This window comes from Ixodes scapularis, unplaced genomic scaffold (assembly GCF_016920785.2).
Source record: "Ixodes scapularis isolate PalLabHiFi unplaced genomic scaffold, ASM1692078v2 PGA_scaffold5__190_contigs__length_132052651, whole genome shotgun sequence".
Lineage (NCBI taxonomy): Eukaryota > Metazoa > Arthropoda > Arachnida > Ixodida > Ixodidae > Ixodes > Ixodes scapularis.
Window position 1 is genome coordinate 105,894,170 of NW_024609880.1, and position 19,507 is coordinate 105,913,676.

Below are 19,507 nucleotides of genomic sequence, written 5' to 3' on the forward strand. Positions count from 1 at the left end.
GGAAGCCTAAAAGACAACAAGGAAGCTCACCCGTCTCTCCTCGTAATTATATATACAGAAAAGGAGTGTTTATATAAATGCATTATTTGGCAAAATATCAAACACAACACAACCTTTTTTTTTTTGTGCCGTCATGTGGTAAAGCTTGTTGGAGTAAAAATGCAACGACCAGAAGCTAGGCTTCCAGGGGAGTCAAGACATCAACTTGAGTGAACACGTAGTCTAGTTTGGCACTTGTAGCGGTTTGTAGCATTGTTGCAATGCAAATACCTTCGCCGACAGAAAGTGCCGACGGCACACTGGACAAGCAGACCAGCTCTTTCACGAATAGTTTATAGAAACAAAATTTTGGTGAGTTACGATTACACTATCTTTGTAACCAACCACATAATTTTGAACCAAGCGAAAACCTGCTAAGTTAAATGTAGGTCATTAACTTTATTTTTTCACCTGCAATGGTAAACTTTTATTTGTGAAATAAATCCTTTGTCCAGTTTTGGTGCATATGTTTAAGTTATCACTTGCATCTGAAACATTTCATTCCGCTTGGAATCGCTCTGTTGTGGTTTCATTAGATAAATCGGGTGATCGATACATGGTTAACAACTATAGGCAAGTCTCCTTTTTTTTTGCAGAACATGCACTCGCGCTAGAAATGTACGTTTTAAAGACCGGAGCGCGGGCTAGCTCGCGTTTGTAGCTTTGGCTGCAGCCTCAGCTTAAGGGTGAACAGAATATAGACAAGGAACCTTGACATTTAATTGTAAACTCACCATTTAGCCTCCTTTAGCTTTTATTTCAATTTACATCTATTTTGTGCATACACTTGATGTTATAGAAGATTAAAAACACCACCACACGACAGTGCTGGCAGTTTTGAGTAGAACGAGAGCAAGCACGATGATAATGTAACTAATGCAAAGGTGCAAACGACCTGGACAAGAACGAAAGCAAGCACACTGTCTTTGCCCTTTAGCACAATTCACGAGGATTAACAGAAATATAAAAATATATTTCCATACGAAAGATTTTGGGTTCCTGACAGCGTTTATTCCAGCGTAATAAGAAAATGTTTTAATTTTAAAAGTATTGTCTGACAGATAGAAGTCTATGCTTAGATAGGTTTATATTGGGCATTTTCTCCTGCTGAGAAAGAGTTCGCTCAGGCGAGGTGCCTCCTTGTACAAAGAGCTTGCGCTTGTAGCTTAGTAGTGGTATTGCGATTCCGGTATATTTATACGTGAAAATAATGAGAAGCCAATATTTAAACGAAGCAATACTCCGTCCAAAAAAAAATTCATAGTGCAAAATGTTTGTACGTGTTATATAAGCAGAGTTCCTTTTGGAAGGGAAATAAATCTAGGATATGAAACTCTCATGTACGGCGCATGGGGTGCTCGAGGCATGGGAATGGCGACTCGCAGCCGCGGGATGCTTGTGGGCCCCTTCCCCGAGTGTTGCGTTCGGCATGCGGTCCTCGTGCCGTGTGTTTGAGACCCATGTTTTATGGGGCTTCAAGGTGTGCTCCCTCTTAGCGTCAAACGATTGCTAACATTCATAAAATGTCACTCGTTCGAATCCGTCTTTGGCGATCCAAAATTTTTGTTTTCTTATAAACTCACCGGCAGCGGCAGCGGCTGGGAGCGATCATGTGAATATTGCCGTCACCTGGACATTTCTCGAAGGACGGTCAAGCAAGTTACCTAAGAGATTCCCATTAACAGCTGTCGCTATTAGAACGTTGATTGTGTGAAATGAATGCTGGACAGGTTCGTTCAGCAGAACGAAAACAATTGTATGCGTCGCGCATGCAATTGCATACAATTTCACTGTGTTCTCTGAAGTGTCCGCTCGAGCTGCAGGTTTTACCCGTGAAGTCACTCTACTTGAAAAAGCGGGAATATTTGAATGTTGATTATGGCATCTCCTTCATTTGCTGTTTGTTTTAAAAGCTAGTTTGAATTTTGATAGAAGAAATAGCATGCCGGATAGAGTAAATTCTGGGTATTTTGAAAATATAGTAATTTCAGAGAGGTACGTAAACAAAACCAAGGAGCTCTATCTGAAGGATTGAAATCATCTTGAAGATGTGTCACGGCAGTAAAAAAATGCCGTCGGAAAGCAAGTCTGTAAACACGTCAATCAAGCAACCCTCAGAATGGGACATTCAATCGCCGCCATTCTATGGTATGTGTTCATGTCATTCTTTGTTACATCTTTATATAAAATCACTGACATATTTGACCTTGGCTTATCGTCCTAGTGGCGATAGGAAAGCATTTTCAATATGGACTGTAAACCCTGCAGAACCGTAATATTCTAATGTTAACTTAGTCAAACATTTAGTAACCTTTCTAGATACACAAAGAAGCGCGCTATATTTTTGTTTTATGGTTTTATTTTGTTAATTGTTTTGCACAGATCATAGCTAAGTGGCATGTTAACAAAGTTTAGTCTGCTCAACTATATGCCACATTTATTTAATTAGAGTACATAGCACTAATTAAAAATAAGCGACAAAATAAACCGTTCTCTAAACCTGACACATGTGCCAAAATTCTAAACCTCGATCTAAATGCACATCAAGGTAGAAAACGTTTGGAGTTGTGTTCCGTTTGTTTTTTATCCCTGTCGCGAAGTTGAAAGTGTCGTATTTCACAGATACGACACGTCATTGAAACGTGTCTTTTTTTACGCTTTAAGAGTATTTAGTAATTATTATTGCACCACTTGAAAGCAGTATTGTATTTTATTACGTGCCCTTCAAGAATGCTGCTTAATAATATATGCTATGAAACAAACCTAAATACACTTGGTAATTGTTTGTGAAAAAATAAACACCAGAAACCATTTTAAATACAGAAAACAATATGCCAAATTGATACTACTATCAAAGTAAAAAAATAAATCTTGGTTGGGCAACAGGCGTGAATAGCAAAATGTTTAGAAAAGCTAGCATTAAAACAGAAGTCAAACGCCTTGTTTCGTTTTGCTATTCTACTGCATTCCTTCGCTCAGTGCATAGTAAACATAGGTGCGTAATGTACATGATGAATTCAATGTGTCAAGTAATGCTGGATATTCGGAAGACGTCAAAATAAATCTAATTTTTCTCATCTCTCGAAGGGTATTTGATTAGCAGCATTTTCTACTTTTTCTACCAAACTTTTTTTCTGTTCTTGACATCATTTTTCACTGTAGCGCGTTCGGTGTTCATGACGGAAGATAAGATGAGACCGACTACGAGCTTAGGGAAAAGCTTCTCTTTATTCTCCCGTGCCGTGGCGCTTATATCAACGAGTAGCGTCGTCTTTCATCGGTGGCGCGGCAGGCCGACGGGCAGCCCCAATGTTCACCGACACCAAACGTATAGTATTTGTACTATCCATTTGTGAGCTGTCGTGCATCTCAATGGAACGTATATTTCAGAATATGGGAGGTCTTAGCCCATGAATAGTTAGAAAAGGGTATGCACGAAATAAACACTTGAACGTCGTGTTCGGATAAGGACGGTCAAAGGGCTGTCATGTAGCTCTTGTTTTAACTTGATTTGTATTGAGGTAGCAAATGTCCACACAACGGGACGAACCTCTTTTTTTTTTGGGGGGGGGGGGGGGCGTAGCTCTTAGACGTTCGTTTCCGTCTTGAGCGGCGTCGGCGTGGGCGTCGACGTCGCCGTCGGCGTAACCGTGCGTTGCATTATGGGACGTTACGCACAATGATGTCACACGTGACATAATGTGTGACGCGACGAGGGTTACTAGGGTTACAAATGACGTAACAAAGGCCATGAGTGACATCGCGAAGGTCACTAGTGAAGGTCACGACCTTCTCAGTGACCTTCACGAGGCCTTCACAAGTTACGTCACAAGGGTCACTAGGGTCAAGAGTGACGTCGCGAGGGAAGACGGAGGGAGGGGAAGGGAGGGAAGGAGGAGGGGAGGAGAAAGAGAGGAGTAGAAGGGAGGTGAAGGGGAGGAAGAGGAGGAGAGGAGGACGAGAGGGTAGGGAGGAGGAGAGGGTACCCTCCTCTCCGTACCCTCCCCTCCTCCAGCTCCAGAGCTGCACTCTAATTTGGCATGACAGGGAACTGTAATTTCTTATTTTTTACAAGATTCCTATTTTCGGGAGAAAATCGCGTCTGAAAGGGGGTTAAATGGCGACTTTGCAATTGCGCCAGCTTTAAAGGCGACAGGAATAAAGAATACAAGTGGGTCTGCAAGGTGAATCTTTTTTGTGTGTAACGCATGCAATCTTGTGTTCTAGAATTAGATAAAATAATTTTATTGAAGTTTGTGTTTAAAGGAATATTGAAGGACAAACTTGGCTTCTTGCGGAACACTTTTATTTAAGGGCATTTTCTGCGACTGTGTCTTACTGTTTAATTTAATTTATTTTCAATAATAACGCTATAAATTGTTATAAAAGCAGCAATACATGTTCACACAACGAGACGAACCTTTTTTTTTTTTTTTTCAAGATGCATTCATGTTTTCGGGAGACAAAATCGCGTCTGGGAGGAGGTTGACCAACCACATTCTTAATTGCGCAAATGTTTGGGGCATGATTGGCATGACTTTGATTGGCATGGCTTCTAGGGGCATGACTGTAAAAATTATGATTTTGATATTTCGCGCATTAAAAATTTCTCAAGCGATATTTTGAGCGATATTTACTGTACTCGATTTGATTAGTGAAGTAAGAAAACTAGCGAGATTGACGTTTTTTTATTGACTTTGCTTCTATTATTTTGTTCTGTTTGATACTTACACTGAATGCAACCCCCTCATGTAATACCCTTAATTGGGCCTCTGAGGTACCGTGAATAAACAAATAAATAAATCTCTACAGTAGAATTACATACATACGAGCGTACATATTTATTTGTGATCACAAATGAACAGAAAAATATTCCAGGCCCACGAAAGCTTCATAATGTTTGTGTGTAGGACCAGTTAGTCAACTAAATTCAAATTATACCTCTGTTAGACGGCAGCTAAAATGGCATTTACGCCAAATAACATTCAGGTTTTCAAATGACATTCAGGATGGGACCTGCCAGACGACAACTAAAATGACATTTAAGTGATGTTTATTACGATTGCGATCCCAAATTCGTCTCGTGCACATAGATCACGTTTTCGTCAATAAACAATTTTAACACGGCGAAACACATCTTTTTTTGTGTGTGTTGTCTGCTGGGACAACAAAATATAAAAAAATCAGGATAGAAAGTTACGCTCGCTAGTTTTAATTGTGCTCTGAAGCGAAGTGTGGGGCGAAATTCATTAGCCAACCTAACGTCGTCACAAGCCGATCCGTAAGCCGAGCCCCCGCGCTCCTCCACTACAGCTGACAGCTTGCTCGCACAGTTCTTTCGTTAGTTCCGGTAGTGCTTGCTTGCTTTGGTTGTCCTTCACGGTCGATCTTCGTCCGCCATATTCATTTCCACGTCTGCGAGGGATCCTGGATGCCGTATTGCGCTTCCGTTATCACTATCACGGCGGTATGGGTTGATTTTGGTTCGAGTGTTAAGAAGGCCCTCCGTCATCGTCGTAGACGCATTCCGCGAGCTTCGGTATGAAGACAGGCTACCGTACCTACTAACGTACTACGCCTTCAAGCAGGCGTTTGGTTGATGCCGGCGACGTCATCAGACACCTTGTGAATGTGTGTCGGTGTTACATAGAGTGCTTGGCTGACCAGGTGACTTGTGTGCACCTAACCACCTCAGTGAGAAAGCGAGTCGGCGCTGCAAAGCCATACTCTACTGCGGAGGACAGAACCATCGCCAACTTGCTCGTCGTGGGGCAAACCACTGCCAAGTAATCGCATCCCTCCGACGCGACTGACCGAAGATCGTGAGCGCCGCCGAGACCGTTGAACGGTTAAACACACACGGAATAACCCAACTGCCCCAGGACTCCCTCAGGTCATAGAGAATCGCTGTACGAATGCCACCTGAAGTTTCAGCACCAGCGGCTACCAAAGCAATATAAAAAGGTCGTATAAAAAAGACGAAGTCTGGCGGCATGTGAGACTGTGAGCTGGCTGGGCCACGCGCGAGGGTCCGAGATGCGCGTGACTGGCAGATACGCTTAAGGTTCGATAAAGGACTCACGAGTATTGGTTTGCGGCTCCGGGCTTTGACCTTTCTCTCGCCTCGGAACACGACATGGTGGCAGCGGTGGGATTCTGAACGATCCTCCATCGTCTCTCGGGACCTGAGGAGCCGCACCAAACTCTGCAGTTCGACCGAACGGCCAGCAAAGAAGATTCGAGCCGCTGCTAGGTCTACGCCATGATTAGCAACGCAGACGGTTCGGGGGCTTCAATCTCCCAGGCCAGCGGAGGACCTTCCTTCTTTAACCCCTTCGCGGTCGAGCTACCGAAGAAGCTGGATTTCAGGAATCCGAGCGACTGGAAGCGATGGATTACCCGGTGGGACCTCTACCGGATCATCTCGGGGCTTCATCTCCGTGACGCTTCGACTCAGGTGAACACCTTCATCTACGCGATGGGCGGAGAGGCAGAGGATGTCCTTTCTTCGCTCGAGATGACACAAGATGAGCTGAACGATTACGACATAGTCAAGGCTAAATTCGACGCGCACTTCATTCCGCGGGTGAACGTCATCTTCGAGAGAGCGAAGTTCAATTCTAGAAAGCAAGAGCTGGACGAGCCTGTGGAAGTCTTTATCACGGCATTGCACAGATTGGCGGATACCTGTGACTACGGCCCTTTACGGGACGAGCTCATACGGCATCGCATTGTCGTTGGACTTCTGGACAGGAAACTAAGCGAGAAACTCCAGCTTGGATGCTCAACTTACACTGCAGCGCGCGACTACGGCAGCTCCATCATCAGAGACGGTGAGGCGCCAACAAACTGAGCTACGCAGCACAAAGACAGACGGCGACGTTCTTGAAGAACTCGGAAGACTCCTGAAAACAAAAAGCGAGAACAAGGACTTTCGACGTCCGAACACGTTGCCTCTCCAAGCCCTGTCTAATAATTCGCCATGGACGTGCCGATGGTGTGGCAGTTCACGGAAACACGCCAAGTCTCACATGCCGCTAGACTTCGTTCTTTATACCAATGTGCCACAAAAGACAAGAAGTGCAAAGCCTGCAAGAAGCTAGGCCACTTTGAAAGCGTCTGTTTTTCCAAACACACTCGAGAAAATCTCAGATCACCAGAGCACAGACAAGGACTGAATGAAGTCTTCCTCGGTGAGCTGGTACGCTCAAGCAACGGGGAAGCCTGGTACATTACAGCCAAAGTAAACAACCAGGACATCACATTCAAAATGGACACGGGGCCGGACGTCACAGCTATCCCTCCCAATATGTGCAACGCGACAACGTTGGCAACATTGCAGACAACAGGGACGTATCTTTATGGAGCAGGCCACACTCCGCTGAACACGCTAGTCAAGTTCACGGCGACGGTAACCTGGAATGGGCGCACTACTAGAGAAATCATCTATGTGTCCGACCAGCCAAAATACCCTCTGCTGGGGTGGCCTGAAATTCAAGCCCTTCAGGTGCTACCTAGCTTAAACGAAGTCAAAGCCGAAAGCAAGCCGGAGTATGACCACCTACGTAAAAAGTACCCCTCGCTTTTCCAAGGACTGGGGAAAATGAACGTGGAGTACAAGTTCGCGCTTCACCCTGATGCGAGACCATTCGCAATCACATACCCGAGACGGGTGACTCTACCTCTGCTACCCAGCGTTCAACAGGAATTGCAACGGATGCAAGACATGGACGTTATTGAAAGAGTCGACCATGCCACAGCATGGTGCGCACCCATGGTGGTGGCCAAAAAGCAAGACAGTTCTCTTCGTATCTGCGTGAACTATACACAGCTAAACCCGCAACTGGTGCGGGAGCGGATCATCATGCCAACCGTAAAGGAGAGCTCGGCAAGACTCGCCGGGGCGACGGTATTCAGCAAACTAGATGCCAATGCCGGCTACTAGCAAACACCACTAGCCCCAGAGACGACTTCTATCACACCAGTAGGACGATTTCAATTCAAGAGACTCCCGTTCGGCATTGCGACAGCGCCCGAAGTCTTTCAGCGGGAGAGGCTGAGGATCCTAGAGGGAATCCCAGGACAAGTATGTCATATGGATGACATCTTAGTTTTCGGTCGTGACAAAAGGGAACACAATAAAAATCTCGAGTTGGTACTCCGCCGCCTCCACGTCTCCGGAGTAACCCTGAACACCTCAAAGTGCGAGTTCTCCAGGAAGAGCGTCAGGTTTCTGGGCCACCTTGTGGACAGCAGGGGCATTGCGGCAGACCCCAAGAAAACGGAAGCGATCGTTCAGATGTCGGCACCTGGAAGCTTGGCAGAGCTGCGATCATTCTTGGGGATGGTCAACCACCTTGGGAAATCTCTTCCTGACAAAGCTGAGAAAATTAAGCCACTTCGAGATCTCCTACACGAGGATGCTAGCTGGCTCTGGAGCGAGCCTCAGGAAGAAGCATTCCTTAACATCAAAGATCTCCTATGCAAGACTTCTGTGCTCGCGTTCTATAAACCGGAGGCACAACTTACATTGTCGGCGGATGCGTCTTCGTTTGGACTGGGCGCGGTTCTGCTCCAAAAGGAAAACGGCAAAAGACGCCCAGTGGCATACGCATCGAGAGCCATGACACAAACGGAGCAGAGATACGCACAAGTTGAAAAGGAGGCTTTGGCCATCGTATGAGCCTGTGAACATTTCCGGACCTACTTGGTAGGAAAGAGATTCCACATCGAAACAGACCACAATCCTCTGGTGCCACTGTTCACAACGAAACGTCTTGACGAAATGACACCAAGGCAGCAGCGTCTGAGGATGTGCATCTTTTAGTATGACTTTGCGATTTCTCACGTACCGGGCAACGAGATGTTAACCGCAGATGTCTTGTCCAGGAAACCCCTACCGACACAGGCCACTCTATGGACCCAAGGAACACCGTGGAGATCAGTGAAACGTTGGTTCACGAGAATGAAATGCTAACAGTGGAGCTCCTTCCAGCCTTTAATTCATTTTTGTCCACACTTAAGGCAGAGCTTTCCAAATACCCAACCACATCAAGGGTTATGGAATACTGCGAAAAACAATGGCCGGCAACGAACAAACTTCCTCCGAACTTAAGCAAATTTGGGAGTCTCGCCGCAGACCTTTCGGTTGTGCAGAGATTACTAATGCGTAACGACCGGCTGGTGATCCCGCCTAATCTGCAAGGAGAAGTCTTGGAGCGATTGCACTGCGGCCATCAGTGTGTTGTCCGATGCCGGGCAAGAGCCAGAGACTCCGTCTGGTGGCCTGGCATAAGCACTAAAATACATGACTATGTGAGTCACTGTCCTACCTGTCAGCAATACAGACGACCACATTCAGAACCCCTTCTTCAGACTCCACTACCCGATCGTCCCTGGCAGCAAATTGGAACGGACCTTTTCCAGTTCAGGGCGAAGAAGTATATAGTCATCGTCGACTACTACTCGAAGTTCTTCGAACGTGAAGAAATACCTCGAACAACCACAGAGGACATTATCAAGGTTTTCAGCCAGAACTTCGCAAGACACGGTTGCCCCGAAGTCATCCGCTCCGACAAAGGTCCCCAGTTTGGCTCAACCGAGTTCCGGCGATTCGCCAGAGAGTGGGGAGTCGAAGTGGTTACTTCAAGCCCGTATTATCCCCAGAATAATGGAGAAGCGGAGAGAGGGCTGCAGACTGCGAAGAACTTGCTGAAGAAAACCTCGAATTCAGCACAAGCTCTTCTGGCCCACCAAACCACTCCTGGGCCCGAAGGGTTTTCCCCTGCCGAACTTTTGATGGGGCGGAAGTTACGTTACACTCTTCCAACGGCGCCCAGTACCCTCAGACCTCTCTGGCAACACTCCAGGAGGTATCGGCAACGATACAGGAAACGGAAGACAAGGGAGGCGTCTAACAATAATAGGCACCACCGTACAAGAAATGGCAGGGAGCTACACCCACACGCAGCAGTGTAGATTCACGCGGGAGCGGCCTCGCAAGGAGTTGTGCGGGACCAAGCCGGACTCCCTCGGCCTTACCTTGTAGAAACCGACCAAGGAACGATACGATGCACACGGCACCATCTCCAGCCCGCGATTCCCCACCGCGACAGCCAGCCGGCCAGTCAGCGGGAGAACGATCCTCAAGCAACCAAAACACGCAGTGGGAGAACTTCACGACCACCGGAACGCTATGGACAATGAGGCTGAAAGGGGGAGGTGTCGTATAAAGAAGACGAAGTCTGGCGGCATGTGAGACCGTGAGCTGGCTGGGCCACGCGCGAGGGTCGGAGATGCGCGTGACTGGCAGATACGCTTAAGGTTCGAATAAGGACTCACGGGTATTGGTTTGCGGCTCCGGGCTTTGACCTTTCTCTCGCCTCGGAACACGACGAAAAATAGTAAGTACCCTTTTTGCAAAAAAAGGTATTGTAACGAAATACGATTTATTAAAAAAAAAAGATGTTTGAACTAGTAGAGATAATATCCCTACATGGTTTTTTTAGCTCTTAGAAAATTCAGGCAATCTTGTTTCAAACTCACAAATTTAAAAAGAAAAACAAAATCACGTGTTTTTCTTTTACTCAGTGTCATTCAAAACTAACTGATAGAGCTGTCAACATTCTAAAGTTATTCGTTAATTCGCTTTAATCTGAATAAAACTTGATTGATCATCTTCGCAATTGTGCATCCTTGATGAGGTGAAAATGACTAAATAACTGTTTCTAAATACGAGACAAGAGTGCCAGCTTCTAGCACTGTAAATACTATGTTTAGAAGCTAGAGAATGTTTGCCATTCTGTAGAGTTTCAAAGAAATGTTCCAAACTAGCTGTGTGGTGAAATTTTGACTGTTCTGCTTCCCACTGAATCTCCAATTTTGAGAATAATATGTCTAAGGTGCAAGATATTTTATGCCTAGAGGACTGATGCATCTGTTGCAATGTTTCTATTCAGCTACAGTGATTCGTCTGGCTCTCCTAGACCACTGCTACCAGTTCCAGTATCTCAATGTTGGGATGCTAAGGCAGTGTCGTGACCATGTTCCAAAGGTTGGCACTGGCTAGCACTCGGGAAGCAGTGACGCCCCAGGCACATATGACCCCAGTCAATGGGACCACCGTGTCCCCACAGATCCTGTGTAACCACGTATTCCTGATAAAAGCCAACATGCTGAACCGTGCCCAACTCAGGACATCATCTTGCAGGGCACTGCACGTCGATCAGTCAATTCCGTACATGTGACGACCCTCCCAGACTTCTCAGCATCACTCCCAACTTCTTTTAGTAATGGATAAATGTCAGCATACTACTGGCTTGGAGAATTAGAGTGGACACAGGGGCTATGGTTTAATTTACTTCATGCGCGAGTGAAGCTGAAGCTATGAGCATGAGCATGTTGCCCTGAACGATGTTCCCACTACATGAGCGTGCATGCTTGGTAGCGGCCTTGAAAGCTTGGATCTTGCACTTAAAATGAAACGGAATCTTGCGCCGTGAGTGTTGTGTGTGTGCATCTGGAAACGTCGGCGAGTCAGCAGAAGTCAAGCCAAGGCGAGTCAAGCTGGTTTTACCGAACCGTTTGCCGTTCCGGGGACTCGTCATAAACCATGTGCCTCTTGACTAACTCCTTTTTACTGCACGGCCAAGTCGGCCGCCTGAATAAAGCTTTGGGTAACGACGAGAATGAAGGAATTCAAACTCCGAGGAACGCAACCACAGTTTTTGCAGCAATGACAGCTTCGTGGCAACTTGACAACGACAAGAGCACATGGCAGAAAAGGATGAGCCTAAGGTTGTCATTGTGGGGCGGCTAGGACATATTGAAGCGTTTGACCCAAAAAGGTTGAAGCTTGGCCCCTGTACCAGGAGCGACTAAACGTTTTCTTCATTGCGCACAACATCGTCGAGGGGTCCCCGAAACGCGCAGTCCTGTGTAGCGTTTGTGAACCGACAATCTACACCGTCGTATGCTCGTTGTGTGTGCCAGTGGGCGTCCTTTGCGGACATCGTGTTGGAGCTCACCGCCCACTTCACACCGTGCCTGTCAGTGATTGTTCAGTGCTTTGCATTTCATAAGCGCAGCCAAGAAACCTGGAGAAACCATCGCAAATTTCGTCACCGCCCTACGCCGCTTCTCCGAACACTGCGACTTTGGTAAGACCTTGTCAGACACTATGGGACCGTCTGGTGTGCGGTGTCCTGGACAACGGGAGGCAGCGTCGTCCAATGGGCAAAACAGTGTTGGAGTTCAGAAAGGTGTTTGAGACTGCAAATCCTTCGCCTTTGTAGGATTGCAGCAACGACATTGATTTCCGTTAACAGCTTTAAGGGGCACTCAAGTGGATTCTGAGATCGTCTACTTATTGGCATACCTCAATCTATGGGCTTTAAGCATCCTAAAAAACCCAAAATTGCCTTCAAGGGCAGCCAATTTGAATATCAAAAATCGAATTAAAGATCGTGGCACGCCACCCTTTTTGTGCCGTGGCAGAGAACACCAGGGGGTGCCACCGGACGGGAAGACAGCAGGGGAGGGCACGCGACAACCAGTCACGAGTGACGGCTTCTCGGCAAACTGATTGTTGAAAGACGCACGTATTCGAACATTTAGTCTGCCGGAATGCCATCCTTTGTAATTGGCTGTCACGTGCCCTCCCCTGCTGCCTTCCCGTCCGGTGGCACCCCCTGGTGTTCTGCGCCACGGCGCAGAAAGGAGGGCATGCCGCTATCTTTAATTGGATTTTTAATAGGGAAATCGACCGCCCTTGTATGTAATTTCAGGTTTCTTAGGATGCTTAGAGTCCATAGATCGAGTTATGACAATAAATAGACGATCTCAGAATCCACCTCAGTGCCCCTTTAAGACGATGACCGCCTTCTTTATTGAAAGTAGCTACCCACTCGACCTTCTGCACAATGCGAGCAGTCACGTCTCTAACATTTCACAGCACGATGCCCTATTTCCCAACCAAGATCTAAACCACCAAGTAACCCCCTCATCATCACGTTACATCTCTCCATACCCAGGCTCGGCAAACTAATCATGGAAACCAATTCCCACCTCGTAGACTCTACAGTTATTTCTCAAGCACCCGCCCTAATTTCCTATCGACAGCCCAACTTCGATCCCTTCCAGTGCGCAGCAACCACTCCGAAACCCCTTCATCTTTACGTTCCATCCCTCCATACCCAGGCTCGGCAAACTAATCATGGAAACCACTTCCCACCTTGTAGACTCTAAAGTTATTTCTAAAGCACCCGCCCTAACTTCGTATCGACAGCCCAACCTACGATCCCTTCTAGTACGCAGCAACCACTCCGACACCCCTCATCTTTGCGTTCCATCCCTCCACACCCAGGCTCTGCAAACTAATCATAGAAACCACTTCCCACCTCGTAGACCCTAAAGTTATTTCTAAAGCACCCGCCCTAACTTCCTATCGACAACCCAACTTACGATCCCTTCTAGTACGCAGCAACCACTCCAAAACCCCCTCATCTTTACGTTCCATCCCTCCATACCCAGGGTCGGCAAACTAATCATGGAAACCACTTCCCACGTCGTAGACTCTAAAGTTATTTCTAAAGCACCCGCCCTAACTTTCTATCGACAGCTCAACTTAACGATTCCTTCCAGTACGCAGCAACCACTCCGAAACCCCCTCATCTTTACGTTCCATCCCTCCATACCCAGGCTCAGCAAACTAATCATGGAAACCACTTCTCACCTCGTAGACTCTACAGTTATTTCTAAAGCACCCGCCCTAACTTCCTACCGACAGCCCAACTTACGATCCCTTCCAGTACGCAGCAACCACTCCTAAACCCCTGATCTTTACGTTCCATCCCTTCATACCCAGGCTCGGCAAACTAATCATGAAAACCACTTCCCACCTCGTAGACTAAAGTTATTTCTAAAGCATTCGCCCTAACTTCCTATCGACAGCCCAACTTACGATCCCTTCTAGTACGCAGCAACCACTCCGAAACCCCCTGATCTTTACGTTCCATCTCCAGGCTCGGCAAACTAATCATGAAAACTGCTTCCCATTTCGTAGACTCAGTTATCTCTAAAGCACCGCCCTAACTTCCTATCGACAGCCCAACTTACGATTCCTTCCAGTACACAGCAACCACTCCGGAACCCCCTCATCTTTACGTTGCATCCTTCCATACCCAGGTTCGGCAAACTAATCATGGAAACCACTTCCCACCTCGTAGACTCTACAGTTATTTTTAAAGCACCCGCCCTAACTTAGATCGTCCGCCCAACTTCGTCCCTGCACTTAAAGCCGACCTGGCCCTTTTTGTTTTTACATGTGGAGAGCAAACAATTCTTCTGATGCCTACATTTAGATGCCCACTTCACCCAGCATCCGTCTAACTTTAACCACACCATGTTCGACACCATTAACCCAATGAGTAGTATCTGGACCCCGCTTCCCGCCAAACACCCTGAAACTGACAGTTCAATCAAAGCATGTCGTTGCATCCTTGCCAACTCGTCTAACAAACTAATCTCTAAATACCGTGACGCAACCCCACAAGAAATTACCGCTCTAAAATCCCTTCGAAACAACACTGACCTCGTAACCAAGCCAGCCGATGAGGGTGGAGCCGTGGTGGTCTAGCGCGGTGATCTCTACTCTAAAGAGACTCTACAACAGCTCTCCGTTTCTGATTGGAACCAACCCCTTTCCTCTAACTCTACCTCCGCCTTCCACGATACAATTTCAGCCACCGTAAGGCCCCTAATCGAAACCAACTCCCTTTACCCTGCGGCAAATCGCCTAATTGTTCGTCATCCCTGCGCTGCCTCATTCTACCTACTTCCAAAAATTCACAAAGCTGGATCCCATGGCCGACATATTCTGTCCGCCATATCCTGCCCCACTTACTTCATCTCCGCTTTTGTTGATTCAGTCCTTCAGCCTATTCTACAAAACCTGCCCAGTTATGTTAAAGACACAACAGGCATCCTCCAGTGCCTATCTAATCTGGCCCTGACTCCCGACACTATCCTCTTCACAATGGAGATCACATACCTCTACACGGTAATTCCTCACTCCGAAGGACCACAGGCTCTGTCACACTTTCTTGGTCAGCGTCCCTCTCAAAACCTCCCGTCTCACGCCATAATCCGCCTGGCCGAACTAGTCCTAACACTAAACGCCTTCCAATTCAACTACTCCTTTTATCGCCAAAAATGTAATGTAGCGATGGGCACTAAGATGGGTCCCTGGTTCGCCAACCTTTTTGTCGACTACGTCGAGCACTACTTCTTTAATTCCTTTCCACACACGCACCCAAAATTCTCTGGTCATTATATTGACGACATCTTTGGTTTTGACCCCCCTCCCGTAGTTGACCGCTTCACCAATGCACTCTGTAACGCCTACCCCTCCCTCAAGCTTACCTCACTGATATCGAAATGCGCTGTCCACTAGACTGAAGTCACGAGTGACGGTCACAGGTTCCACACCTCTTTGCACTATAAACCCACTGACAGCCATAGCTACCTTCTTTACTCCTCGATCCATCCTAGATATCAAATGAACTACTATTCCCTTCTCACAATTCCTTCGCCTCCACAAGATTTGCAGCGACAACATCGGTTTCGGTCAACAGCTTAAGACGATGACCGCCTTCTTCACTGAACGTAGTTACCCACTTGGCCTTCTACGCAATGCGAGCAGTTGCTTTTCCAACATTTCGCGACCCTGCTGCTGCGACTCGCATCTTCCGAGTGCTCTAGTGGAACATGTCGGGCTGCTTCAACACCGAGCCGAAGCAGCTTCTGTGGCTATGTGGCCTCTTGCTTTTCAATCTTGACAGCTCAGCTGCACATTACTGCTTGTTCCGGCCCTTATACCACTGCTTCGTCGGCCTGTTCTGGAACTCGTGGCACCATCACTGACGTTACCACTGGTCTCTGGTATCTTATTCGGGTCAATACCAGTGGCTGCCCTGATGCTGGCTATTGCACTGTCATCGTCAGCCCCACACAATTATTTTAATTTCTGCTTTTCCAGAAGGTACCTCACACAGGTTGCTTTCTGCGGTGCGTTTGCACTGCATGTCTGAAAACAAGTAAAGAGAATGTCACAAAAGTGGCCATGGCTGCAAAAAACTGCCACTTGTTATTTAGAGACAGTGATCCCGGGAACTTGTAGATTTCTCTGTAATGTAGCCGGCTCACTTTGCCTACTTCTATGGTGGCTTCCAGCAGAAGATGTTTTCTAGAACATGTAGACATCGCAAGTAGCAACTGTGCAGCAACTCTATTCAATGTATATATGCAATACCTTATTAAATAATTTTTAGGATGTTTTAGAATACAATTGTGCACGTATCATGTAAACAGACGTAGCATATTTATCTTTGATACAGTATGGGATTATCCAACTTCAAAAAAGCTAGAAATACAAACATTCAGAGACTGACTTTATGCAGCATTTCTTTTTATTTCTTTTGGAGGATGTCACTGGGAATCTAAAAGCCGGTAAAAAGTCACGGTGGCGAATACCTACCCTACGTTTATTAGAATAACAGGGCTTTACAAGATTTGTACCACTTAAAGAAAAGTAACCTCTTTTTGTCGTCTTGCATTCTTCCCAGAATCTCTACCCGAAGGTAGTACATTTGACAAGGCATGTCAGCCAAACTCGGGAGCTGTTGCTGGAACAACAAACGCGAAATTTAAAGCGCTGCTAGGCGAAAACAGCTAGTATGAACCACGACCAAGCCGGTCGTGCAATGAACTCGTTCGACGAGGTACGCAGTGCTGCGACGAACCCACCCACGCAAAACAATACAAGGTGCCCGTCCGCTCCTCTAATTGTTTTGCGTGCTCCTGTTGGTTATGCCCACCGTCAAAGTTATATCTTACCCAAACATGTTCCTCGAAGTTTTGATGTTGTGATGGACTGCGACGCATGTCTTGAGGAAACGGAGGGCTTCTAAAATCGCCCGTAGGCCGGTGCAGAACCCGCCGTTCCGCTTCTACTACCGAAGACATTCGTCTCAGTTAGTTTGAGTACAAACGTGTCGCGGGACAGGTGGTCTTTTTTTGGCGGCAGGCGCTCCTTCCGACATCGTAAAAACGCGTAAATGTGGAGCGTATCGCAAGTGGAACCAACGAACCGAGAGCCGACCGAGGCGAGCACACGACAAGTTCAGCCAAGAATAGTCAGAGTGCAGGCGAGCTGGTGTAAGTTGAACATGATTGTATGGCACGTGCTCATCAAAATATAATTCGATATTTTGCAGAACCGTCATAAGGGTTACAATTGCAACTGTCACACTGTGTTGAATGAAGAAAAATTTTGGGTGTCAATTAGATTACTTTGTGTGGATTTCGAAAACCCTCGAGTGTTGTTTTCTAACATTCACAGAAAGAAAACTAGCTCTTAAGCATATCCTTAACCTATATATGTATTTCTAAAAAACCGAGGCTGCCTGGTGGTAGTTTTCATGTGATAGTGCACTGTCATCATCGTCTGGTGCCTGTTTGTAAAATAGTTCTGAAAGGATCGATGATACGGACCTTCAAACTCCCTTCACCCTAGTTTTCCTTGCGTTGAAGAGTGATCAATGGTATCGAAGGCCATTGACAGTAAAATGAAAAGAGATAGGGCTATTTTATTTTTTGTCTAGTGTTTCGTGTATGCAACCTGTGGAATCCGCAGTAAGAGTAGTTATACTTTTCTGCGGCCTAAAGCCGTATTCTGCAGTGCTCATTAAGAAAAATGTGTCACAAACGTTATCTATATTTATTTGTAAATTTTTTTTTTGGTTACTTGATTCATGATGGATACTATAGAAATGGGTTTGTATCCCCAATTTCTTCTGCTTCCCGAATTTCCCTATAACGACATTATTACTAAGACATTGAGGCGATTTGGAATATTGCCAGTGTGAAGAAATTACATTAAATATTTTAGAAGGATTTATTTTAATTTAAATATATTGTAGTGGATATCTCTATCGTTGATTTAGAGATTGTACTTTAATGTATAATATTCGAGAGGTCATCTTCTGCCGTTTCAAGCAGGTACGCTGAAGTTGCGCTGCTGACGCGAGAAGGAACACCTACAGGCAAAGTGTAAAAAAGTCATGTTTTTTAAACTCTAATAAATCAGATTTATTTTATTTAAATTTGATAAATTTTCTATAAATGTAATTCATTTGATATAAGTTCGATTTTTTTTATTTAAATCACACTTATTTGATTTAATTAGGTATATTTTTGCTTCAATGAATCACTTTGATTACCCCCCCCCCCTTCTCTTGATTTTCATTATTGGCCACTTTTCTTGACATCACACACGTTGTGATTGACCGCATGGAGAAGCGCCGTGACGTCATTTCATTGGTCGCTCCGGCCATCGGTGCGCCGGTGCTCGTCGTTCAAACACAAACGCACACTTTCAGCTTGCGACAAGCCCGGAAGTTGTAAAACATTAGCCGGATCCTTGTTCCCGCACCCGCCCGCAAGCCGCATTCCGGTTTCGTTTGGACCGCCCCTTGATTGGTTTACAATAGCTTGCCACCCTTTGGTGAAACTTGTAAATTTTCAGTTTCTCCACCTCGCTAAGTTTAGTAGTCCAAAAATAAACCTCTAGTATATAACTTGTATCAAATGAACTACTAATCAGGCTGGCGAAGAAATTAGTTTAGTAAATATTTGCATGCGGAGCTCGTTATCGTCAAGAAAACACTTTGATTTCATATGTAACACGGTGTCTACGCAGCAGCGCAAAAAATCTAGAGGGTGTCACGAAAAAAGCTTTACAGCGTCTTTTCTTTATCGCAAAAATAAACTAGGCATCGCAGAATGGTCATTCTCCGCCCAAAGGTAGCGCTGGAGGTCACTACGAGATGCCAAAGTTTCAGTCGAATCCGTTACCTTATTCAAAAGTTATAAGGGATTTTTTGAAATTTTCAATGGGAAAGCGGTGCCCTGTTTTGCCCGTTTTCGGTTTCTGGCGCCATAGAGCCCCATGCATTCGAAAACTCTGTCGGCCCCCATTTTCCCATTTAACCTTTTAGAAAATCACTTATAACGTTTGAAAAAGGTAATGGATCGAATTGAACCTTTGGAATCTGGTTCTGACCTCTAGGGCTACCTTTGGCCGGAGAATGAGCGTTTGGCGATGCCTAGTTTATTTTTGCGGTAAAAACAAACCCTGTAAATTTTTCTTTGAGACTCCCTGTGCGTGTATTCTGAACAATGAAGACGACCTCCTTTCATCCGTCAGTCTTGTCTATGGATCAGTTGCTTGCCAGCTATTGCTCATAAAAAATAAAAGACAAAAACATCTATCTTTTCTTCTTCATTTTCACCATATTAGTTTTTTTTTCGGAACGCTTTAAAGTTTGCAACGGCAGTCTAAGCAAAATTGAAAGGGGAGCAATTACGACACCCTGAATATTTTTGCAACAATGGCACGTACGGCTTCGAA